Genomic DNA, 26,814 nt, shown 5'->3' on the forward strand with positions numbered 1-26,814 from the left:
AATGCAAATTGCCAATGGCAAGAAAAGTATATCTGACGAAAAACATTTAGTAACATCGAATATACTGGGTGATCAAAAAGTCAGTATAAATTTGAAAACTGAATAAATCACGGAATAATATAGATAGAGAGGCACAAATTGACACACATGCTTGGAATGACATGGGGTTTTATTAGAACCAAAAAAATACAAAAGTTCAAAAAATGTCCGACAGATGGCGCTTTATCTGATCAGAATAGCAATAATTAGCATAACAAAGTAAGACAAAGGAAAGATGATGTTCCTTACAGGAAATGCTCAATATGTCCACCATCATTCCTCAACAATAGCTGTAGTCGAGGACTAATGTTGTGCATAACACTGTAAAGCATGTCTGAAGTTATGGTCGGATGAAGTTTTTCAGCATCCCTAGAGATGTCGGTCGATCACGATACACTTGCGACTTCAGATAACCCCAAAGCCAATAATCGCACGAACTGAGGTCTGGGTACCTGGGAGGTCAAGCATGACGAAACTGGCGGCTGAGCACACTATCATCACCAAACGACGCGCGCAAGAGATCTTTCACGCGCCACCAATATGGGCTGCTTCTAATAAAACCCCATATCATGTCAAGCATGTGTGTCAATTTTTACCTCTCTATCTACATTATTCCGTGGTTTATTAAGTTTTCAAATTTATACTGACTTTTTGATCACCCAGCAGATTTAAGTGTCTTTTCTGAAGGCATTTGTCTGGAGTGCAGCCATATATGGAAGTGAAACATGGGAGATAAACAGTTTAGATGAAAAGAGAATAGAAACTTTCGAAGAGTAGCGTTTACAGAAGAATGTTGAAGATTAGTTGGGTCGATCACGTAATTAATGAGGAAATACTGAATAGAATTGGGGAGACTAGAAATTTGTGGCACAAGTTGACCAAAGGAAGGGATTGGTTGATAGGACACATTCTGCGACATCAAGGGATCACCAGTTTAGTACAGGAGGGTAGTGTGGGAGGGCGTGGGGGGGGGGGGGGGCTAAAAATCGTAGAGGGAGACCAAGAGATGAATACAATAAGCAGATTCAGAAAGATGTAGGTTGCAGTAGTTTTTCGGAGATGAAGAGGCTCTCACAGGATAGTGCAGCGTGGAGAGATGCATCAAACCAGGCGGCCGGGGTGGCTGAGCGGTTCTAGGCGCTACAGTCTGGAACCGTGCGACCGCTACGGTCGCAGGTTCGAATCCTCCCTCGGGCATGGGTGTGTGTGTTTGTCCTTAGGATAATTTAGGTTAAGTAGTGTGTAAGCTTAGGGACTGATGACCTTAGCAGTTTAGTCCCATAAGATTTCACACACATTTGAACATTTGAACTTAAAACGCTTGCAGGCTATATTACCTAAGGAATTGCCTTCACGGCGGCGGTTTCGTCGCTGGTTCGTCACACAGGCTACCACGGTGCTGGGATATTTGTCTTCCATCCTATTCAGAGATGAGGCTACCTTTACGTAGGGCGGTATAGTCAGTCTTTACAATACCCACCTGTGGGCTACGGAGAATCCCCATGGTATGGTGGCAGCGAACCATGAGCACCAGTACAGCCTCAGTGTGCGAGCGAGGATTACTGGCGAACACCTCGTGGAACCAGAAATCCTTTCACGACGCCTCTCATGCGGGGCATATCTGCATTCCTTGCGGATGAACCTGTCTTCCCTGCTGGAAGATGTGCCTTTGGTGGTACGAAGGGTAATTTGGCTACTGGTTGATAGTGGTCCAGCTAATTACCCTCTTGAGTGTGGACTTAAAACAAATCATTGAAACCAACGCTGCCAAAGATGCAATTATCTCCACCTTCAAGTGGTGGACTCCTTTCAAATGGCTCTCAGCACTATGGGACTTAACTTATGATGTCATCAGTCCCCTAGAACTTAGAACTACTTAAACCTTACTAACCTAAGTACATCTCACACATCCATGCCCGAGGCAGGATTCGAACCTGCGACAGTAGCGGCCGCGCGGTTCCAGACTGCAGCGCCTAGAACCGTTCGGTCACCCCAGCCGGCTGGGCTCCTTTGGAACACATTTCCAGCCGCATGTCCATATGACCTCTTTTACTTTTTATCCTCTCAGGTACCGTTTCCTGCACTTTGCCCCTATTTATCAAAATCATCTTGTATACTAGATCGACTTCTGATGGGTTATGGCGGGGTTTCTATTCCTGTCCAAAATATCCCAAAACAAAAATTAGGGCCCTTTGAATTACTATTTATATGACATGGTTCTGTACGTCTCCTGAAGTCATTTCCCCTCATATCCAGTACATTTCACGTTGTTTCCACATATTTTATAAATAGAGAGGTCCATTATACTAATTCCTACTCTATGAGTTGTATCGTAGATCTGACTACATGACATACAAACTGCATGTTATATTCGAATGAAATTGCTCTACCAAGAGTATAACAGCATGCATTCTGAAAACGTGTGCGTGTGTTGACATAGATGAGACTTCCAGGTCAAAATCACTTTAGTCACACACAAAGGCAGTAGATGAATTTAAGGTTCCTGGGGCAATAGATGATGTGAGGAGAGTTAGTGCGTTAGCAACGCAGGTCAGCATACTTATGCCCCACTGTCTTCTGCTTCTGTGGTTACTCTAAGCCAAAGTTCTATTCACCTAAAGTCTACAGTCAGAAAATCCCTAGCAACCTACTACCTGCTGATTGTAGTATTCAAGTAAATTATGGTATGCCACAACGCGTGCTTCTGTCATATCGGCGGCGATACCTGCATATATGGAGGGAGACGGTGCGGACTTTGAGCACAGGATGAAACCGTTTTAATTCGTTGGTCACGAAAAAAAAGTATATACACTCCTGGAAATTGAAATAAGAACACCGTGAATTCATTGTCCCAGGAAGGGGAAACTTTATTGACACATTCCTGGGGTCAGATACATCACATGATCACACTGACAGAACCACAGGCACATAGACACAGGCAACAGAACATGCACAATGTCGGCACTAGTACAGTGTATATCCACCTTTCGCAGCAATGCAGGCTGCTATTCTCCCATGGAGACGATCGTAGAGATGCTGGATGTAGTCCTGTGGAACGGCTTGCCATGCCATTTCCACCTGGCGGCTCAGTTGGGCCAGCGTTCGTGCTGGACGTGCAGACCGCGTGAGACGACGCTTCATCCAGTCCCAAACATGCTCAATGGGGGACAGATCCGGAGATCTTGCTGGCCAGGGTAGTTGACTTACACCTTCTAGAGCACGTTGGGTGGCACGGGATACATGCGGACGTGCATTGTCCTGTTGGAACAGCAAGTTCCCTTGCCGGTCTAGGAATGGTAGAACGATGGGTTTGATGACGGTTTGGATGTACCGTGCACTATTCAGTGTCCCCCCGACGATCACCAGTGGTGTACGGCCAGTGTAGGAGATCGCTCCCCACACCATGATGCCGGGTGTTGGCCCTGTGTGCCTTGGTCGTATGCAGTCCTGATTGTGGCGCTCACGTGCACGGCGCCAAACACGCATACGACCATCATTGGCACCAAGGCAGAAGCGACTCTCATCGCTGAAGACGACACGTCTCCATTCGTCCCTCCATTCACGCCTGTCGCGACACCACTGGAGGCGGGCTGCACGATGTTGGGGCGTGAGCGGAAGACGGCCTAACGGTGTGCGGGACCGTAGCCCAGCTTCATGGAGACGGTTGCGAATGGTCCTCGCCGATACCCCAGGAGCAACAGTGTCCCTAATTTGCTGGGAAGTGGCGGTGCGGTCCCCTACGGCACTGCGTAGGATCCTACGGTCTTGGCGTGCATCCGTGCGTCGCTGCGGTCCGGTCCCAGGTCGACGGGCACGTGCACCTTCCGCCGACCACTGGCGACAACATCGATGTACTGTGGAGACCTCACGCCCCACGTGTTGAGCAATTCGGCGGTACGTCCACCCGGCCTCCCGCATGCCCACTATACGCCCTCGCTCAAAGTCCGTCAACTGCACATATGGTTCACGTCCACGCTGTCGCGGCATGCTACCAGTGTTAAAGACTGCGATGGAGCTCCGTATGCCACGGCAAACTGGCTGACACTGACGGCGGCGATGCACAAATGCTGCGCAGCTAGCGCCATTCGACGGCCAACACCGCGGTTCCTGGTGTGTCCACTGTGCCGTGCGTGTGATCATTGCTTGTACAGCCCTCTCGCAGTGTCCGGAGCAAGTATGGTGGGTCTGACACACCGGTGTCAATGTGTTCTTTTTTCCATTTCCAGGAGTGTATTTCCCGCCACCTCACTGTCACCATAACCGAGCGACGTGGTGCAGTGGTCTGCAAAGAGGACGCGTATTTGGGAGGACGAAGGTTAAAATACCAGTCCCACCATCCAGATTACGGTTTTCCATGATGTTCCTAAATCTCTCAAGGCGCTCGATTCATAATAATCTCTAACTAATGACTGCGTTGTTGACAGGACGTTAAACTCTAATCTTCCGCACTATCACCATCTCATAAGCGGTTAGTGACTTGGATATGGACGATAACATGAACTAGTTGTTGCTCGCTTAGGCCGTTCGCACACGGGTCGATTCGTACTCGCCGTGGACGAGACTCGTTCTCGACGCGATTCTATCACCATTCGGCTGCCCATGTAAGTGTATCGGTGGCCGCCAACTTGCAGTCATCTCGCAAATGTCTCGAAGTCGTTGCGAGCGACGCTCGTCTTGCGTCCTCCAGTGCGCAGGAAAGTTCGAGCGTGACGAGCGGATCGAATGACATGGAGGTAATTTACTTTGTATTTTCCTATATTTTTTTGTATTTTGAGAGCATTAAGTACACAAACACGTTTTATGATGTTATTGATCGTAACCTCATCCCGGCAACATATCGCAGTAACAAGTACTTGGAATTTTCCAGTCATCACACCAAACGAGTATTCAATTTATTTTCCACCCCTGCTTAAGCAGTAATTGAAAATTCGTCTTATATTGTCAAGAGCCCATACTGAGTGAATTCTAAGGGACACTTCGACGGTGATACCAATCTATAAAAAGGGCAGAAAATCGGATGCACATAATTACCGGCCAATTTCACTGACATCGATTTGTTGTAGAATCATGGATCATATTTTGTGTTCAGACATAATGACCTTTCAAAATTCAGAGAAGCTCATCTGCAGACACCAGCACGATTTTAAGAAACAGCGGTCATGCGAGACACAGCTGGCCCTCTTTGTGTATGATATACAACAGGCTCTAGATACCGGCTCCCAGGTTGATGCCATATTTCTCGAGTTTCGAAAGGCGTTCGACTCAGTTCCGCACTGTCGTTTGCTACAAAAAGTGCGCGCTTACGGTCTATCCGATGACATATGCGGTTGGATAGAAAGTTTTCTAACGGACAGGGAGCAGTATATCATCCTGAACGGGGTGGCTTCAACAGAAACAAGCGTAACTTCAGGTGTGCCCAAGGCAGCGTAATAGGTCCACTGCTTTCTACGATTTACATACACGATCTGGTTGATGGTATTGACAGCAGCATTAGACTGTTTGCCGATGATGCTGTAGTCTACAGGAAAGTAGTATCACACGAAAGATGTGAACAAATCAATGAGGATTTGTAGAAAATAAATGCGTGGTGTAATGACTGGCAGGTATCTCTCAATATTAGTAAGTATAACCTACTGCGTATAACAAGGCGAAAATCCCCATTAATGTACGAGTACAAAATAAATGCCCAGTCTTTGGAAGCGGTAACATCCGTCAAGTATCTGGGCGTGGCTATACGAAATGACCTCAAATGGAATGATCAGATTACGCAAGTAACGGGTAAGGTGAACTCTAGATTGCGGTTTATTGGTAGAATCCTGAAGCGATGCAGTCCTTCAACGAAGGAAATAGCTTACAATACGTTAGTTCGCCCAGTCTTAGAGTATTGTTTGTCTGTATGGGACCCTTACCAGTTGGGTGTGATTCAAGAAATTGAGAAGGTCCAAAGAAGAGCGGCAAGATTCGTGACTGGTACATTTAGCCATCTTGAGAGCGTTACAAATTTCATAGAAAGTTTGAAGTGGGACACACTTGCAGATAGACGGCGTGCTAAACGGAAGGGACTGCTTACTAAACTCCGAAATCCGATCTTCACCTAGGATGTAGAGCTTATATTATCATCCCCTACTTTCAAATCGCGCAATGATCACCATTCAAAGATAAGGGAAATTAGAGTTCGTACTGAGGCGTTCAGACAGTTGTTATTCCCTGGCGCGATCCGCGAATGGAACAAATGTGGGGAAATATGACTTTGGCGCGAATTGTGCCCTCCGCCACACACCGCTTTGTGGCTAGCGGAGTATATATGTAGATGTAAATGTCGGTATGATTTATAATTAAATCAGTCAAACCAGTATTAGAAATTTTCTCAAGTTTCGTAGGGCTGAAAGCGTTCAGCAATTCTTTTCCACTGACCTTGAATAGGACACGTTATGTAGGCGCCTTTTAACTCATTCCGTATGATCTGCACAGTTTCACAAACTATTTGCCCAATTGTAATCTCTCTCCCACAAAAGTAGAGTCTCACCGAAACGAATGTACACCCCGTAGCCAAATATCTGAAATTAAGCATACAGATAAGCGAAAATATTACCTTCAAAAGATGTTGAGAAAAAAATGTTTATTTATAAACAATTATACCTTCATCAATAAAAAATAATGTATTTAGTTTTCGGTTACAGTGGCTGAATGAAAGCAAAAATGGAGGAACATGTGGAGTACGCTCGTGAAGAATCTCAAGCCCAAACCAAGAGGTAGTGGAGCAACATAGAAACATCTCCCTCAGCCATTGGATACCTTTCGTAAAAGTAGCTGGCTACCACACTCGTAATTTACCCACAATCCGTCATTCCTCACCAGCACCAGATGTTTCCGAAAAGGAAAGCCTCTTCTTAGAAAATACTTCGTAGGAACCTGAAGTTCTCACAACTGCCCGGCAACAACCACACTGCTCTCTATTGTCACGCCAGCCCACCCCTACGACAACACCACCTGAGTCATCTCCGTCCGTGACGCCAGGACCACCTTCAGCAGTTCATGAGGACAGGGTGACAGCATCTTCTGATCTCAGGGGTTCGAGAAAACGAATCAGGAAGAGAGAAGGTTCAAACTTTCAAAGTGAATATTTTTATCCAAAGGCGGCGGAGATTTCAAACACTTCAACTGAAAAAGGTAAGAGGGAGGGCAGTGTACACAATTTTCTGGTCATCCTCGTCCCAGACCTCTTACAGATAAAGGATTTTCAGTTGATGTGTTGTAAAGGAGAGGCATTGTTCCTCATAGACGAGGTTACGGGGACATCTCCGAAAATCTTGCACCGTCCCAGAGGAAGAATGGCGCCATCCTTGCAAAGCATGCCAGGACTCAGCGCTGACGACAACCAGTTTTTCAATAGTCATCTCTCACTGAAGAAAGACCAACAGAAATGGTTTTTGTATGTTGACAGAGCCAGAAAATCACTCTGAACGTCACAGCATCCCCCTTATCGCTAGAACTGTTCATTACACAAGTGGTCATTGAAGGAAATAACCAACAAAAGCTTTGTATCTCCCAGTTGGAAATCGCAAGCTGACTGAAGGAAGATCGCTCCCACGACTAGTGCCAATCTATCCGTGTGCGGACGGCCGTCGCTTGTGCCGTCTAAAGGCCGGTTCCCACTACAGCGCGGGAGCGCGGCGTGCGGCAACGGCAGCTGCAAGCGTTTTCCGCTTTGACGCGGCGGCTCGCGGAAATGGCGTTCCCATCTGGAAGCGGCAGGCGCTAGCGGTAGCTAATTACGCGGGAACCACTGAAACGCCCGGTGCGTTTTATTAACAATATCTTACACCTACATGAAGGAAAGACAAAGTTGGGTGAATACATACCAATTTTTCATTTTCTGTACAATGTACTCTTTCACATATTTCAGTATTCATGTTTTCTCATTTCACCATAAACAGATTTCATGACTACCGTTCATGATTGTTCACAATCTCCTAACACACTGAAACAATGTACGATAAAAGAAATTATTCAGATAGTAAAGCGAGACAAAAATTTAAAATATGATACGGTAATAGGTACAGAAAAACAGTAAGAACACAAAGACTTGGGGGAAGGGATGAAAGTGGAAGCCACCTGATAGAATTTCGCACAGAGCATAATGTAATCATCGCCAGCACCTTGCTTAAGAATCATGAAAGAATAATACATACTTGAAACGAAGTTTTCGAAACTAGATTTTAAATTGTAAGACATTTCCCGGTGCAGACGCAGACCCACAATAATTTATTGGTTACGAGCTGCAGTTTACAACAAAAGAGACAGTAAACGGTAGCAAATTAAGGGGATGGAACTTGACTAAGTCAGGACCCACAGTTTTTCGATAATCTTAAAGTTACCGTAATGCAACGACTGACTGAAACAGAGGAAGGAACCCGCTGGAATACGAATGGATATCTTTGAGAGAAGAAGTGGTGAATGCAGCAGAGTCTGTGAACTGGAAAATACGTACAGTAGAAATCGTTGGATAAAACGTGATATATTAAATTTAATTGAGAAGTGCAGAAAATATAAAACTGCAGTAAATAAAGTAGGCCATGGGAAACAGATATGTCTGAACATGACGTTGACAGTGAGTCAAAAATCAAAAGGCGATTTTGCGTTTGGAAAACATAGGAGAATGAAAATGAGAAATAAGAAAGAAAACTTTGCTCTAAGGAGAAGCAATTGTCAAGAACTTCAGATATCATGTGACCATTCTCAGGCATATTAAAGGATGCACGAACATCATATGAAACTATTTTTAATTACCGTTTTTGTCGGGGAAAGCAGGTTAAACAAAAAATAAATGCGGTATTTTGGCAACCAAATATGGAATCGGCAATGATTCACATAACATTATACGAGGGCTGTCCAGAAAGTAAGTTACGATTGATCACGAAATGAAAATCACAGTGAAAATCAGAAATGTTTCATTTGTAACAGTTAGCTACAACTTTCAGCTACTTCTCTATGTAGTCGCCGTTCTGACTCAGACATCCGTCGTAGCGTTGTACCAACTTTCCAATACCCTAATCATAGAAGGCAGCCGCCAATGCTTTCCGCTAATTCTCTACGCTGGCCTAAAGCTCGTTGTCTGTGCCAAAATGTTGTCTTCATAGCCAGCGGTTCGTTTGAGCAGAGATGAAACTCAGTGAGAGACAGTTATGGGCTGTATTGTGGGTAACCAAACATTTCCAATTGAAACGATGCAGGAACATCTTCATTGCCCCTGCAGAATGAGGCTGAGAATTGTCTTGAAGAAAAAACTGCACGACAGTTATGTAATGTTGCTTGCATAGCTTCAGGGGAAATTTCTCACCAGGCCCTCGTACTTGGCGGGAGACACTATCTTCTATAACATCTTTACGCTCTCATTAAGAGCTCAGGAATGAAAAGAGCGACATAATTCTGCCTAGAGTCATACTAGAGACACTGCCCAACACATCTTTGCAAAGCTTTGTCGAATTTTCATAGTCGTTTCCATTTCGCAACCGATCGTAACTTACTTTTTGGACAGCCCTCGTATTTGGTGCTTTATGCCAAGGTGTTTGACACAAAGATCCGATCAGGGTAAAAGGTAAAAGAAATCGACTTATCAAAGACTACATCTGACTGTAAAGACTGTTTCAGCGATGCTGGAAAGAGTAATTGGCAATCAAGTGTTATTACATGTAATTATAAAGTATTCAAAGCGTTACAAATAAAATATCTTAAGGCAAAACGAAATAATAAATAAGAAATTTGTTTACGTGGCCATCACCTGCAGCAAGCACAGAAATATTCGTTTTGTAAATAACAAACGCCATTTTCTTCCTGTGGGATACTTCGTTTGTTCTATACGCTTTTCCCCTTTTACTATAAGGCACTTTCTGTGGAATATTTGTGTTATTTGTAGATTATGAAACAGTTCAGGTCTTATTTTTTTACGTAAATAAGTGATTAATGACAGTTAGTCGAAGTTTTGGCTGGCGTCTGCGTTTCCACTCATTTGGTCGCAGGCTGTAGATCGCACTATAAAATTACTTACGAGACGTAAGCACATTAATTTCACGTTACAAACTTTTTCCGTAACAATTTTCATGTTCTTTGCGCCGATTGGTGTGGAGCACAATTATTGTTCTGTCACTAGCTGCGAATATTTTACCAAAAACTGATTTAGAGTCGTAACCACAGTGTGTTCAATTTATGACTCTTCTTATTACTTTTTTTTATGTACACGTTACCAGCCTAACGAGGCATATGCTGAAAACTAAAGTCTGTTCATTCTATTTTCTTTGTATCTGTTTATGTGTGCGTGTAGTTAGTCAGGCAGAGCTGAAGAAATTGAATGTGAATGTAATAAATGCCAGAGAGTAGTTGAAAGTTTTCGTGTTCAGCTAGTTCGAGTTTTGATTGAAGTATCTTGTTTAGCAGTTCATGTAAGAGTGAGGAGAAAGCGGTTGGGTGCTAGTATTCTGGTAATAATCACCTACTGAAATGTTATTTTAGTATTTTATCTATTAATGTAAGCAGTGAATTCACTTTTACATGAACTCCTTCACAAAAAATTTAAACCAACACTAAAATCAGCTGAACACCATACCTTCCAACCACTGTCTGACAACTACTGCATTTACTATCAACTTTATATAACTATCACTGGCTAGCCACACACACATACAGATATAAGGAGAACAGAAATAAACAAACATTAGTTTTCAGCATATAATTCTTTAGGTTGGCAACATGTACATAAACAAGCCAAACAGGAAGATACGTGAGGTGAACAAACTGTAGTTACGACTTTAAATCAGAGTTTTCAGTAAAATGTCTACAGCTAGTGACAGTAGAAAAAAGAGCATACATGAAAATGTGCTTATGTTCAATAAGCTAAGTTTCAGTTCAACCTCCAGCATGTGACCAGGTGACCAGAAACGCAGATGTCCGCCAAAAACTCGATTAATTGTAAGTAATCAGTTACTTATGTAACAGAAGATGTAAACTGTTTTACAATCTGTGTCACATATCAAAACGAAACTGAATCATTCTAGATTCCACCGAAGATGCTTTAAAGCAAAAGGCGAAACGCGTCTTGAAAAAATAAAGTACACTGGAGCAAGGATAAAAGATTTTTACTTACCAAAGGAAATAATCAATAGCTGTAGATACTAACGAAATTACATGTAATGACATACCAGCAAATTAATCTCGGTTTAGCTTCTGTAAGTCTATGTAGAACATTGTAAATATTAACGTGTTCCATGTCACTGTTATTCTCATTCCACATGCTATTAAATCCCGGTTAAAAAAATTCATCAATCCATTCTGAAAAACTGTAGTTACTTTTATGTCTCGGTAGATAAGTAGAGTTCGGATACTTATCATATGACGAAATACATGTCTCTTTACAAGTTGTAATTTGCAAAATAACATGTTTCAATGTCTTGAACCGTTTGCGAAATTTGATACAACCACATGCTTTACGACGAGCAGGACGAAGTATCGGTCGCATCACGAGCGAACCGCGTGTGTTCACCGCACAGCCCGTCCGCCGACGTAAATGCGATACAGCAAGTAACCACGACGGGTAACGAAAAGAAATTCGGTTCCTTATTGAGAGAAGATATCAGGCTGTAACATGCACAAGAATCAAATTTTTCTACCGAATAGTTTCCTTGAAATCAGATGATAAGTATTTCATAGCTGCCACCGCGTCCGCGCCAGCGGTTCTGCGAAAGTTCGTGTGGCCCGGGGTTCCGTTCCTGACGCCACGCTCACCGCGTTCTGTGATTGGCGGCGCGGACCTGGAGCGCGGCACGCGGCAGCGGCAGCGGGCCGACATGGGCAAACCGCGACGCAGACACCGCTATGCCGCGCCGCTGACAGCTTTTCCATGGTAACCACACCGCTGTCGCGCGGTTTTGACGCGCGGTAGCCCTAGTGGCAACCGGCCTTAATTCGTACAAGACGCGCGCGACGGACGAGACGCGAGTCGCGTCCACGATGAGTGCGAATGGACCCGACAGGCTGCTGGGTTGTCAGGTCACAAGAGATTAGTGTGGGATGCCCAACTGTCATGAGCCCATCTCCTTGCTTCCCACATAAAATGTGATTTCTGTATTTAGAGTCAGCAGCTTGTGCTTAGCATTGCTACTCTCGATCACAGGGGCCCAGGTTCGATTCCAGGTTGGGTTGGGGATGTTCTCCGCTCGGGACTTGGAGTATGTGTTGTTGTTCGCATAATTTTATCATCATCGATGTGCACGTCACCGAAGTGATATCAAATAAAAATAAAGTAAAAAGACTCGCTGCAGGAGGCTGCACTCCCCAGAAGATGACTCCTGGCCAACAGTTCCATAGGCACATTTCATTTCTGAATTTACGATGACGATTAGACAGGTCAGCAAAAAAATATTTTTTTAAAGTTGTTTGAAATTCGATAACTGACTTTTATGTACTTTTCAGCACTGATTTCAAAAATACAATCCATTTTTTTCTATCATGCCAGGTTTTCTCACAAAAAAGGGAGCATTTTTGGATATAATAACAAAATTTAAGCAATTTATCACATTTTTCCATCGTTTTAAATTTTATTTTATTTATAAATCTTGTTCTAAACTACATTTCCAGTACACTTCCATTTCTCTTTAAGCTCATAAGTCCTTATAATAACGCTTTCACTTTCTGTCGAAGCTTCTTTTATTGCTTTTTCCGGTTGTGAACTCGTTGAGATCATCTCTTTTTATCACCCAGCAGTAGTCCGCTATTATGTTGACGTTCCATCTTCCTTGATATCTTCTTTCCAATTCCTTGACGTCTTGGCGGAATCTTTCGCCCCATTCTTCACTTCATCACCAAGGTTTTCAGGGAAATAGTCAAGATGTGATTGGAGAAAATGAACTTTAACACTAATGTTACAGCCCAGTTTCTTAAAGTTGGGGAGCATGTCTGCAACGATTGTCTTGTAGATTGGATATCTTTTGTTTCCTAAGAAACTGATAACAACTAATTTAAAAGATGTCCATGCTGCCTTTTCTTTTGTTTCCATTTTGTCCACAAAGTTGGGATCTGTCATTAGTTTTGTAATGTCTGGTCCAACAAAGATTTCTTTATTTACCTTTGCCTTGGTTAAACCAGGAAACTGTCCAGAAAGGTATCTGAAACATTCCCCTTCTTTCGCCTTCACAAATTGTTTCACCAGCCCCAACTTAATGTGAAATGGTGGAAGTAACACCTTTTTGGGATCCACAAGGCTTTTCCTCTCAAAATTTTTAACCCGTGCCTATTAGGTTTTTCTCAAGGGCCAAGCTTTTTTTATGTAGTATTGCTGTCTGTCTCTACTGTCCCATCCATAGAGAAAGCAAGGGAACTTTGTATAGCCACTTTGTCGACCAAGCAGCATTGAAATCACTTTTAAATCACCACATAGCGTCCATTTGTGGTCTGAATAGCATAGTCTGCTTAAAACCAGTTCAAGGTTTTCTTGACATTCTTTTAAGTGAACCAAGTGTCCAACTGGTATAGAAGCATACTTATTGCCATTGCGTAGAAGTACTGCTTTAAGAATTCTTTTTAAAGAATCAATAAAAAGTCTCCACTCGTCAGGGGCATATTCTATTCTGAAACTGCCGGCCGCGGTGGCCGTGCGGTTCTAGGCGTTTCAGTCCGGAACCGCGTGACTGCTACGGTAGCAGGTTCGAATCCGGCCTCGGGCATGGACGTGTGTGATGTCCTTAGGTTAGTTAGGTTTAAGTAGTTCTAAGTTCTAGGGGACTGATGACCTCAGATGTTAAGTCCCATAGTGCTCAGAGCCATTTGAACCATTTTTATTCTGAAACTTGTCTTAAGTCCAGGAACCTCACTGCAAAACACCAGGCCACTTTCATGAGAGAAGAAAGATACAAGCTCCTTTTCCCTCGATCGATACCAGGAAAATGATGTACCCAGAGCCAACATATGTTTATCTTTCAATCTAGATCCTCAAACCTCTGCCAATTCTTTAGAAAGGCCTAGGTCTCTAACTAAATCGTTCAGTTCAGATTGTGAGAATGGAATGGGATCGGCTATGCCACGATCGTTGCAATCTATGTCTTCTTCACTATCACCTTGCTGAGCTAATGGCTCGTGATCATCTATATCATCCAAAGAATCCGGAGGAGAGGGTATTGGTACTTCAGGTCCATGAGGAACAGGGCGAATGGCTGATTGAATGTTAGGGAAAGAAATATCCTTTTTGTTTTTCAAGTTGAAACCTCGTAGTTGCAAGAGCAAAAATAGCAGTCATCACTATGATTTTTGGGCTCCCTCCAAACCATTGGTATTCCAAAACGTAAGGACTGCTTTTTACGCTGAAACCATTGCCTCAGTTCATCAACACACACTGAAAAAACTTTGTGTGGGGGCGCAACGCTTATCTTGATCACCTAACTTTATACCAAAATATGCGAAATATACTTTTTCAACATAATCAGAAATGTTTCTTTGTTGCTTTCTAACGGTATAGTTACCACAAATGTAGCAGAAGCAATCTGGCGAGTTTATACATCCTCTGGTAGCCATTGTCCATTGTCCATAAAACAACTTCACAACACAAGAAAACAGTCACTACTTTAAAGCACTAGTAATAACACGTGAACAGCACAGGGTGAAGAGGTACTGTGAACTGAAGGACAATAGCAGAAGCTCACTGCATGGTGATGCCGGGGGAAGGAGCAGCGCGACAGACAGGCACTGACATCAAAATACTGTTGGTTACTCTCAACGAGTTAAAATTTCATAGAGTGGCTATAGGTCCGCCATGTTTGAAGCAAATTGAAGTTCTGGCCGCCATGTTTTCTTTAGTCAAGGCATTCGTCTGCTGTGTCCAGCCCCCTTGTAACTGCGTTTGACTTACTTGAAATAGCCCATACTAGCTTTATTTTTTCTAAAACAAGCAATAGACAGCAGTGATTTCAGTGTACACTGACAGCAAAAAGGGATGTTTTTGTCGAAATATGGCTAAACTTTTCGATGTAGATAACACTACAAGACAACTCAAATAAATCTGGCCATCCACTATAACGTTACTTGTTGCCCATAAATTAATGCAATTAGAGCAGGTACCACCAGAATATTATGGTGAAACTTCTAAACATGCTGTGGTTAACTATTAGAAACAGTAACGGGCGCAGAAATGCGATATTTTTGTCGCTGTTTCAAAGTAAACAGTCGAAGCCTCAAAAACCAGTACACTGTGAACGAGAATTTATTTGAAATATGTGTTACAAGTAGTTAACACAAGCATAGTAATTCAATAACAAAGTCGAAGCGTTCTTGGGTGGGGTTATTTCACAAATTTTCGTAAGTAGCTGTATGCCTTGGCAGAATAAAAGTGTACGGTCAGGGCAAATTTCCTTATTTGCTGAGAATAATGGCATACTTTAGCACTGCACTGAAGTTCCAATAGCTCCTTCAACAAACCAACTACATGTTCACTGTTTAACATATCAGAAACTGAACTACACAGCCTTCTTCTCAAACCAGCAACTAAAGTCTGTAACTGCACTATTCTTCTTTTGTGTCGTACACTAAGTTGCTTCATTTGCTTTATCCGCTTCTTTAGTCGCACATTCTCTGCTTGTACTCTGTTATATTGTGTTTTCAACTTCTTAGGGCTTGGTAGACAGTAATTGTGGTCAGCAGAAACAGATGTGGGTCCGACAGGCACTGAAAGAATGTAGTTACATCATAAGTTTATAACACGTTGTGCTAATGATGTCACTGTAATGGCACTATCTTGCAAATTGTCGAAAGATCGCTTTCTGGGTTGTGGTCGTAATACTTTATCTTGCTTTTGTAAATGTGGTGGAAAGTTAAAGATAGTAGGTACTGGTTTTGACAAAAGGCGCCTCTGGACATTTGTGTGGTACATATATTTCTCTTCAAAATGACCTGAACAGAGGTAACTGGCTGTAGTAGGAAACCAGTTTTCTCGCTTCATATTTATGACCCATCTTTTTGTAATTTCCTTATCTTTTAAAGGAAATCTGTAATCAACGATAAATAAATTACTTCCTGCATTTGTCTTAAGCATAATTACAGTTCCAATGCAAATGACTCTTTAATAAACATTAAAAAACGTGTGTCGTATTTCGGTACTAATATACTTACCTATAATATGAAATATTTGTTGTTTTATCGCTGCGATTTGTGCAGTTGAACGCTGAACACACTGCAGGCATGTTGACTTTATATTTTGTAACAAAAAAGTCAACTAGAAAAGTTAAATATTGCAGTAATATCACAAAAGCTGACACACTTCCAACACAAACAACAGTAACGCTTTCCTAATGTTTTGACTAAGGAGAACATGGCGGCCGAGTTAGCGTTGGTTGCCGCTAGGAGCGCTGTAACTAGTATCTCAGCCACTCTATGAAATTTTAACTCGTTGGTTACTCTGCATTTTACGTATATCTAGTATAAAAACGGTTAAATAACAGTTTATGGAGACCATAAAAACCAAAATTCAAACTAACTAGAGCGCGAAAAAAGCTAAAACTAGACAAGCAGTTTGTGAAATAACTGTACGAGATGGAATTTTTTCACTAATTTTCTCGAAATCAGCGTTGAAAACACTATAAAAATCACTTAATAAATTTGAAATAATTTTTATGTCGCAGACCTGTGTTATCACTCATTACGAAGACCACCATTGCAATTGTTTCTTGGATATTTCTTCCTAACATACCGTGAAAAATTGCTTCAAGTCCATCTTTTCAAATCTCTAAGCAATTTTAGAGCGCGGATCATCATGTAATTCATACAGGGGTATAGGCCACGCAACAGTGTATTTTATGGAATCATGGCTTGAGAACGTTTGTGTGCTTGCCAATTTGTTTATTGCAAGTGGTTTCGATATAAAGTTGAATGAAGTTTCTGAAGTGACCATTTTTCGAGGCGCCTTACTAACTTAAAAATCAGTTTAGACGCAGTACTGTAAATCTCTTTCCCTATTGACTTTTCTTCAGATATCTACCATACAACAATGAAACAACCTTTTTGATGAAATTAATACGGGGAATAGAGCACCTTGGACTCAACAATTCAAGGTAAGGAACTAAAACGTGCAAATGAATATCTAGGTGTCTTGTGTTGACTTAGACAACTTCCTCTTTATAGCAACAACGTAAGCTCATAGAAACTATTAAAAGTGACATGCTTCAGCCTCAGTACATACATTATATCACAGATCATTGACAGAACTGAAGTTAGGCTCAAAATTATTTGCGTCCATTGCTTGCTTACACTGTTTACGATAGACCCTGCATATTGGATTCTCTAAATCGTACAGTTCGTTGTCTGTTGACAGGTTATTATTGATGAATCTACTCTCACTAGACCCAAGAATATTTCCTGAAGTTCTACTGTGCGAACAATAATTGTCGAGAACCTCTGCCAGTTCTCCAGTCTGTACCTACGGCAGTAAATGCCTATTCGTAGCTTACCGCCGTACATTCGTTTATCTTTTCGGACACTACATCCTACAACACTCAATAAATGCAAGTCTGCAAATTCTTGTAACGAATAAAGTTCGGTCTGTAAGCAGTTGTAGACTTCACTATGGGTACGTCACCGGCGATTATTATTGATTTTCAAGGCAGTGTTACCAACGTGAATGTGAATGGCAGTTGTTTGTATGATGCATAAGCATTTTACAAACACATGCGTCACTCGCATTACTCATTCATTACGGCCGAAATGTTGATTAAAATAGTTATTTTAAAACGGCTAAGGTTTTTGAACATGATGTATGTCATTAAAACAGCTTTCAAAGTTATGGCGAGCAATTGCTTTAATAAAGCCTTTTGCCGACGTTATATTATGAGCACAGCGTTTCCATGGAGGATATTTACGATGAATGTCGTTTATTATTGTGAAGTAAACAGTCCATTCATCGAGTTATTTTGGAATTTCAAAAAATGTTCAAATGTGTGTGAATTCGTAAGAGACGAAACTGCTAAGGTCATCGGTCCCTAGACTTACACACTACTTAAATTAACTTATGCTAAGAACCTCACACACCCATGCCCGAGGGAGGACTCGCACCTCCGGCGGGAGGGGCCGTGCAGTCCGTGACATGACGCCTCAAACCGCGCGGCCACTCCGTGCGGCTTTGGAATTTCCATTACCGAAACTGACCTTTAATACGCGGCATACTGACAGTTGCTAAACTACATAGGTGAATACCGAGATCGTTTTAATAAAAGAGCAGTGGCAGTGTATGTGTACAATACCTATCCAATAAAACAGCCAAGTTCCGTCATGGTTCCGTCCAAAAGACCGTTGACGTTTTCCTTTCGGATCTTCCCTGAATCCTACATGTGCTCCGTCTCTAATAACCTAATTGTTGATGTGATATCAAACCCTATTTCCTTGCCGTCTCTCCTGATTTTCTGTACATATTGTTATCAGCGGTCCATAAAATATCAGCACCTTCTTTTATTAAAAAAAAAGAAGAGGTATAGTGTTTAATTTCTGAGCAGCACATACTTCATTTCTTCAGATTACGATTAAGTCCTATACAATCAAATAACTCACTGATAGTAGAGTAATTATACTCAACTTATCTTAACTTAAACACGAATTATTTCAGTACATCTCTTATGAAAGGAACTCAGTGTTTCTTACCAAAAAATTATGGAAAAAGTCTCAACACCAAAGAAAATAATCTAGAGCAATGAAATTTGTGGAATACATTTGTCTAGGTAACATATTTAAGTGTTTAACATTGTAAGACCACAGGTTAACGTTAACGCTTGGTTAGCCATTGCAAAGGTGAAATGCTGGTACGTTAATAAATGGGGTAATAGTCAGAATGTTGAACGCAAGCATGGAAACGTGCATGCATCGTGTTGTACAGGTGCCGGATGTTAGTTTGCGGGTTGGAGTTCCATACTTGTTGCACTTGGACAGTAGATACAGGGACGGTCAATGCTGTTTGTGGATGACGCTAGAGATGTACTCTGATGGTGTCCCATATATGTTGGATTTGAGATAGATCTGTTGATGGAGCAGCCCCAGGCAACTTGTTGATGCTCTGGAGAGCGTGTTGGGTTACAACAGCGGTATATGGGAGAGCGTTATCCTGTTGGAAAACAACTCCTGGAATGCTGTTCATTAATGGTAGCACAACAAGTCGAATCACTAGATTGACGGACAGATTTGCGGTAAGGGTGGATGGGATAACCATGCAAGTGCTCCTGCTGTCATACGAAATAGTACCCCAATCCGAAACTCCTAATACAGACCCAGCATGTCTAGCACGCAGAAACGTTGTTTACAGGCCCTAAGCTAGCCTCTTTCTAACGAACACACGTCCATCACTGGCACCGAGGCAGAGCTGGCTTTCATCAGAAAACACAACATGCCTCCACCCTGCCATCCAATGAGCTCTCGCTTGACACCTCTGAAGTCGCAAATGGCGGTGCTTTGGGGTTAGTGGAATGCACGCAACAGGGTGTCTGGTTCGGAGCTGTTGTTGAAGAAACCAATTTGTAACAGTTCGTTGTATCACTGTGGTCCCAACTGTTTCTCAAATTGTGGGTGTAGATGCAGTAAGATGCGTCAGAGCTATACGCGGAACGCGATGGCCTTCCCCTTCGGTAGTGCCACGTGACTGACCGGAGCCCGCTCTTCTTACGACCGTACATTCTCATGACGACCGCTGCCGTCAATCATATACAGTGGCTAAATTTCGGCCAAGTCTTTCTGCAATATCGCAGAAGCCACATGCAGCTTCTCGTAGCCTTATTACACGACCTCGTTCAAACTCCAGTGAGGTGTGGAGAATGGCATCTTTTTCGCATTAGACGTAATCGTCACTAAAATCAACTCAAAATGTCCAATTACAATACTCTCGATCGTTACAGCGTGTATTTAAAGCAGACTTGGTTTGTCCCTTAAGGTGGCGCTACTAACCCCACTGGTGCGAAAATTGACTAGACATCGTCTTCCAGATGTAGAAACACTTCTATCTTTCGTTATGTCGCACAACTCCTTCTTGGTATTGGGATTTTTTTTCGACGATGTATAATAGCATCTGTAGATATTTTTGAAATACAGCAGTTTAGCAGAACCTGAATCTGTATGTCAAACGAGGACCGGAAGTCAAACCTCCTGACCGCAAGACAGCTATAACCACTGCATCACCTCGCTCTGTCGTCTTTCTGTACTTACGTTGAGATGGTATAAGCAAGGAAGAAGTAACGGTCACAGATACAGGATGGTTATAACTAAACTTTCGCTGCTTTCGCCAGTGTAGACGGAAAACTATTTATAGCATGGGTACCCAGCTTTACAGGGATGATTTCAAACAGCACGCTGAAGGATTTGTGTTGTTAGTAATATTAGTTGAAAATGGCTCTGAGCACTATGGGACTTAACTTTTGAGGTCATCAGTCCCCTAGAGCTCAGAACGACTTAAACCTAAGGACATCCATGCCCGAGGCAGGATTCGAACCTGCCACCGTAGCGGCCCCGCGGTTCCAGACTGTAACACCTAGAACCGCTCGACCACTCTGGCCGGCAGTAATATTAGCGCCATAACTTGCCGTTAGGGGCTCATACTGGTTCAGTGATGTAGGGTTCAGAAACACAAGCATCAGTATGCATTACAGCTGCAGACAGTCATTTTGGGTGTGGACAAGCTGAGCAGGACTTAATCCGTAAAGTTGTTTTTTTTTGTTTTTTGTTTTTAAACAGCAACAGTAGTGCTGCTGCTCTTCGCGATATCGGCGCGTTAAAGGAATACGGAAAGGTCTTCTTTCCATAGCGGGGTTGATGAACGTGATTCGTGATTTAGAATTAAACAGCGATTTCGGAATTACTCCTGGTAGAGGCCAACGGCCAATTGCGCCGAAAACTGCAACAGCCAACATACCACTTGATACGTTTCGGACAGCAGTTGAGCAATGTCTAGTACGGTGCCAAGCTGTCGCGGATGCAGATGCTCGTCACATTGTTTCACTGTCCTGAGATCACTCGTTTTTCATTGGAGGCCATCTCAAGTAGCGTACACTGAGGAGCCAAAACGTTATGACCGTCCGCTTAACAGCTTGTTTGTCCGTCTTTGAAACAAAATACATAACTGATTCTACGTATAAGGGATCCGACAGTTTGTTGGTAGGTTTGTGGAGGTGTATGGCATTAGATGTCTACGCACAGGTCACATAATTTGTGTATATAACGGGCTGTTGATTTTCGTACGCAGTGATGGCGGACGATCTCAATCCAGATAGGTTCAACAGTATTTAGAGCAGGTTAATTTAGTCTCCGAGACATCAACGGGAATTTACCATAATGTTTATCAAACCACTGTAGCATGATTCTGCCTCCGAGACACCGACAATTATGCTGCTGAAATATGACATTGCCGTCGGGGAAGACATCAAACATAAAGGGATGCAGGTGGTTAGCAGCTGTCAGCGTGTCTTCGGTTACTACGACATATCCCATAGAAGCGCAGGAGAATGTCTCCTATAGTATAATACTGCTCCCACCAGCCTGTGTCCGTTGCGCGATGTACTTTTCTAGCTGCCGCTCACCTCGATCACGGGGATTGTGGAGAGGACCATAAATCTTATATAGCAAATACGTGGTTCACCCGAAGAACCGACATGTTTCCATTGATCGACGGTCGAATACCGATGCTCCCGTGCCCACTGCAATCGTAATTGGTGATGTCGTTGGATCAACATGTGAACACGTAGAGGTGGTCTGCTGCAGAGCTCCATGTTCGACTATGTGCGATAAAGTTTGTGCTCTGAAACTCTTGTGCGTGCAACAGCATTTTGCTGTTTCGGCAGAGATGCCACAGTTCACTATCTATTCTACATTACACAGCAGAGAAGCCTCCGAACACCACGCTCTGTGAAGAGTCATGAACGTCCAACCATTTAGCACCTAGTGGTAGTTTCACTATCCTTCTACCTCTTTCCGTAGATGCTCACGACAGTAGCACGTGAACATTCGACCAGCTTCTCCGTTTTCGAGATACTCGTTCACATGCTCTGTGTAATAATAATCTGCGCTTTATCAAAGTCGTTTATCAATGAATTTCCACATTTGCAGCCCATATCTTCGCTAATGTGATCCCCGTCCATCTCTACTCTGCTTACATACTATTGTTACCGTGTCCCGTGCCCACAACGGCAGCAGGCAGTATCCAACGTCGCGGTGGGCAGTGGTCATAATGTTCTGGCTCGTCATTGTCGTTATCCCATATGAACCGTGCAGTATTTTAGCGACCGATCGAAGACTGATGGCCGAGGAAAGATGCGAGATATTATGTCTGTCCCTAACAAAGGTGAACTCATGCTCTTTAGTCATCTTCCGATTGCAGACTTTTTTTCAATGGATGCTATAACTTCTTAGTACAAGGGCGTCAGTGTTCTTGCAGTGTGTCTCTTGCAGACATATACACAAAAACGTTCCTTGTGCTACTACGTTTCCTTTCTCTTTTTCTTTCCGCCATCCTGAAGAACCTGTGACTACAGTGCGGGGGAGGTCCAGGCTGGTTGCCTCAGGCACGCAGCATTCTCTATAGATCTTTTGAAGTCGACCGAATCACCAGAGAAGACCAGAGTCGTGAAGTAAGATGTCTTCAGAGAACACTAATTTTCCTTAATGGCTTTCCCTTCTTTTCTGGCTACGATTAATCCACCTCCGGTGACATCTGAATGCTTTTAATTTGTCTGTCTGTTTACATGACGTTCCAGTTAATGCTACCGCCTCTAACATTTTTAAGCTCTGTCGAGGCTAACAGCTCAAATGGTTCAAATGGCTCGGAGCACTATGGGACTCAAATTTGAGGTCATTAGTCCCTTAGAACTTAGAACTAGTTAAACCTAACTAACCTAAGGACATCACACACATCCACGCCAGAGGCAGGATTCGAACCTGCGACCGTAGTGGTCTCGCGGTTCCAGACTGCAACGCCTAGAACCGCACGGCCACTTTGGCCGGCGAGGGTAACAGCAAGTTTGACAGAGGTATGTCTTCAAGTTCAATTGAATAGACAGGCTTTTGGGTAAGCGTTACATGGTGTCGTCCGAAGAACGAGGTCCTGTAGCAAGGTTGTTACCTCGCGACGCAACAACATGTAAATATAGTCGCTGCCAGAAGCAACGACGAATGAGGGACGGTGGCCTAGGCACACCAGAAGAGTTTCCGTACCCCACCGCATCAACTCGCTCGCTCACGTCTGAGCACAGTGCCGCTCAGTCCACGTAGCCATCTTCGCCGAAGACGACAGCATCGTCTCTTTAGCGAGCTTACAGCGCGACAGTTGTCTCAGACAGAACTCTGCTTGAATGTTTATAGTCAACTGTTCTCCATGAGAAGGGACTACTATCTTGTTCTGTATCAAGTGGTACATTACTGTTCCACGACAGAAATAAATACCGATGACGTTTCTGTGGACATGGACTGTAACAAAGTTAAGCTTTCCATCTTGCTCAAGTTGTAATAAAGTGATCTAATATTTTAAGTGTTGTAGTATCATCTTGACTCCTCCAGAAGTGAAGCTAAGAACGCACTACTGTACAGACGAGCGTTGTCTCTTTCGGCACAAAAAATGACGTGTCTGATCCTTACGTAGACTGTACTCAACTCATCACACAGTCGGCGACGATCTGTGTACGTTGTTCCCATCCACCGTCCGCCCTTTGTTTGCCTTGTGTATTTTGATTTTTCTGTGTGTCACAGAAGGTGTTTAACCATGTTTGATTCGCCACAGGAAATGTCTCTAAATCAAGCTTTTCAGTTTCAGGCACAGCAGATTGAATAACTATTGCTTAGTGACCAACAGATGAGTCAATTATTAACGCAGGAAGAAGTAGCGCCACCGATTGCACCAAAGTTTCGCTTGTTCAATAGTAACGAAGAAGATTGATCATAAAACTGGGTGCAGATGGAGGTCTACTTCGCTGCTCCAACGGTCGGAGCTGATATGTACCGTCTGTGTTTAGAAACATGGACTGGCGAGCCTAGAGGGCTTACAAGACGTTGCACGTTCAAGTGTTCTTGTGCATTCAGTTACAGTGATGTCATCGTCCGTGATGAAATCACGTAAAATGTGATCACGCAAAACGTGTCAAACGCATGTATTCGTGCTGCTACTCTGAAATTGCCAGACACTCCCCCTCCCCCAACCTGAAAACAGTTCTGTGTTGTGTAATATCAAACTGTATTGTGGATACAACTGAAGTTGATTTTCAGGCTCCGTGTATTTCTGGACAACATGGTTGTGGAGATGAAGCAGCGATTAGTATGATTAATCAATTATTCAAAGCAATCTTAATCGCATTTTTTATTATTATTATGCCACCAACCGGTTTCAACCCGACGTAAGGGTCATCTTCTGGGCGTTTACACCACTGGTCGACTGCTGGTGGAGTCACTCCTGTCCTGCCGTTATGTAGACAGGAGTGATACCACCAGCAGTCGACCAATGGTGTAAACGCCCAGAAGATGACCCCTACGTCGGGTTGAACCGGTTGGCGGTATAATAATAATAAATGCGATTAATACTGTTTTTCAATAATTGATCCGTGTATTTCTGTTGTTAAAAGTGCAGGAGGCACACAATTTAAAGTTCTTGATAATTTTAAAGTGAATAAAATCAGGGCTCAGACTAACGGTAAACACAGAGAGATAAAAGTTTTCAGTCTCATGGTAAATGAACTGTGGCACTGAATTCAGTGAGGAAGTCTCGTCCTCAGTGCTTTTCAAAGCATGATAGAAAAGCTTGTTCTTGTCGTGATGCAGAATGTTTTCAGTACGGTAGCAAGGTCATATTGAGAGTGTTTACAAGGCAGCCCAGTCTCGGTCCAGGTACAGTGCCGGTCAGATGCACGGTTCCAGCGAAGCTGTCAACATGTGCATGCACAAAGGTAGCTGGGGCGGGGGAGTGAAGGGGTAGCTGCTCCCCCTTCCACCCCCTTCACCCCCATGTACCCCTATGCATGTACATGTAGACTGTTGTCGATAAAAGTTATTTTAAAGTCACGTTACAACTTACTTTACAACATATTATGCGTTAACTTTTGGAAAAAAAACCACACTCCGCGCCCGGTCAAGTTGCATTCATAGAATACGCTAGCTCAGTAAACTGAGAGCCACGCTCGCCAGCCGCCACCGCGCCGACGACGAACGAAGATTACCGAATCTGGCAGAGCGCTCCTATACTCGACTGGGAGGGAGTTGCGAGCGGCTTGCAGTAATTTGACGTGTTATTGTTTCGAAGGAGCCAAACGTAGATGATGAAAAATATTCATTCAATGTGCATACCAAACTACATTAAAAAATCTGGTGGATATTATGTTGTGATACGTGCATTCTATTGAAAAACAATAAAGAGTGTCACAGTGGATAAAAATGGACATTCGGAATGTTTTGTGAGTATTTTTTATTATTAATGTTAATATTTTATTTGTAAAAGGAACCAAGGAAGCAGGAAGCTTGGTGTAACTTAGGTAGGTACTTGATTTTATTAAAGCCCTCATATAGATTTACCCAGGTAGAACCAGTAGCGGAGACATATTGCGGGGGGAGGGGGGATTGGGGAGGGGGGCGAGCACACCCCACACTCTTTCAGAGCCACCAGCATTGTCACCCGCACCGCCTCCGCCAGTCAGCCAGCACGCTATCCGTTCCTTCCTTTCGTCAGTCAACGCGACTGAATCGAGTTGTCGACTAGTTGTACTTTCCTATATAGCATGCCCGGCAGGGTCACCGTATTTTATACGTTTCTGTCTAGCACACAGGAATAGACTTAATGGCTTAACTCTGTTGAACACTCACCCTGACATTGATTGTCCTATTGAAGATGTAATTAACCAATATATTAGGAAGAAGAGGCGCACAGAATTCATCATTTAAGGAAGAGAACAACAATTGTAACTTTTTATATCCCAAGATGGCATTGTCTTGTACATGTGTAATATCAGTTTAAATACAACTTCCTCAAGCTTTGCATGTGACTTGACTATTTTTTAGTATTGTAAAAATATAGGTAGCTCAAGATATTTTTAGCGACCCCTCCATGACGTTTTTTTGTAGCCGCCATTGGGTAGAACTGATTACCGACATTAAAGTTTGCAGTTTCTCCGTAGTCTGGCTAAGGAAAGCTGAAACTCGCGTTTTTATTAACGCCAACACAACACAATTCAAATGTCAACTTTTAATTTCAAACGGTGTAAGTTAGTAGACGTTATGTTCTTGATACTTGAGTTGATAAAATTTCGTTTTCGTCCATCTGTCTTTTTTCATAATGATGCTTCCCTGTATATGAACAGGTACTTGAATAAAGATTATTTTCATTTTGATACATCTTCAAACGTATTTTGTGCTTTCAGTTGTTATTCGATCCATTAAGAGGTCTTGACAAATATGCGTGGTGCATAAGTATAATAAGTTTACTGTTTTCAAGAAAATCGTGGAATAGTTATTACATACATTCATACAGGTCGAATAAATAAGATCCCATTTTATGAATTCGGTCAGAAATAGTGATCAGTGTGAATGAGCAAACAAATTAATTCATTAATTAAACCGCCTTTGGCTGGCCAGACTATAATTGAAACACGTCTCTTTGGTTTGTTTATTTTTGCAGCCACAAAACCAAAAAAGAAGAAAATTACAAGTAAATAGGAAGATTCAAGTGGCAATAAATCTACTGAGGTGAATCCAGCGCTTGTTACACAATCTCATTCTGATCATCCAAGAGATAGTAGTAAT

Source organism: Schistocerca piceifrons, chromosome X (genome assembly GCF_021461385.2).
Source record: "Schistocerca piceifrons isolate TAMUIC-IGC-003096 chromosome X, iqSchPice1.1, whole genome shotgun sequence".
Lineage (NCBI taxonomy): Eukaryota > Metazoa > Arthropoda > Insecta > Orthoptera > Acrididae > Schistocerca > Schistocerca piceifrons.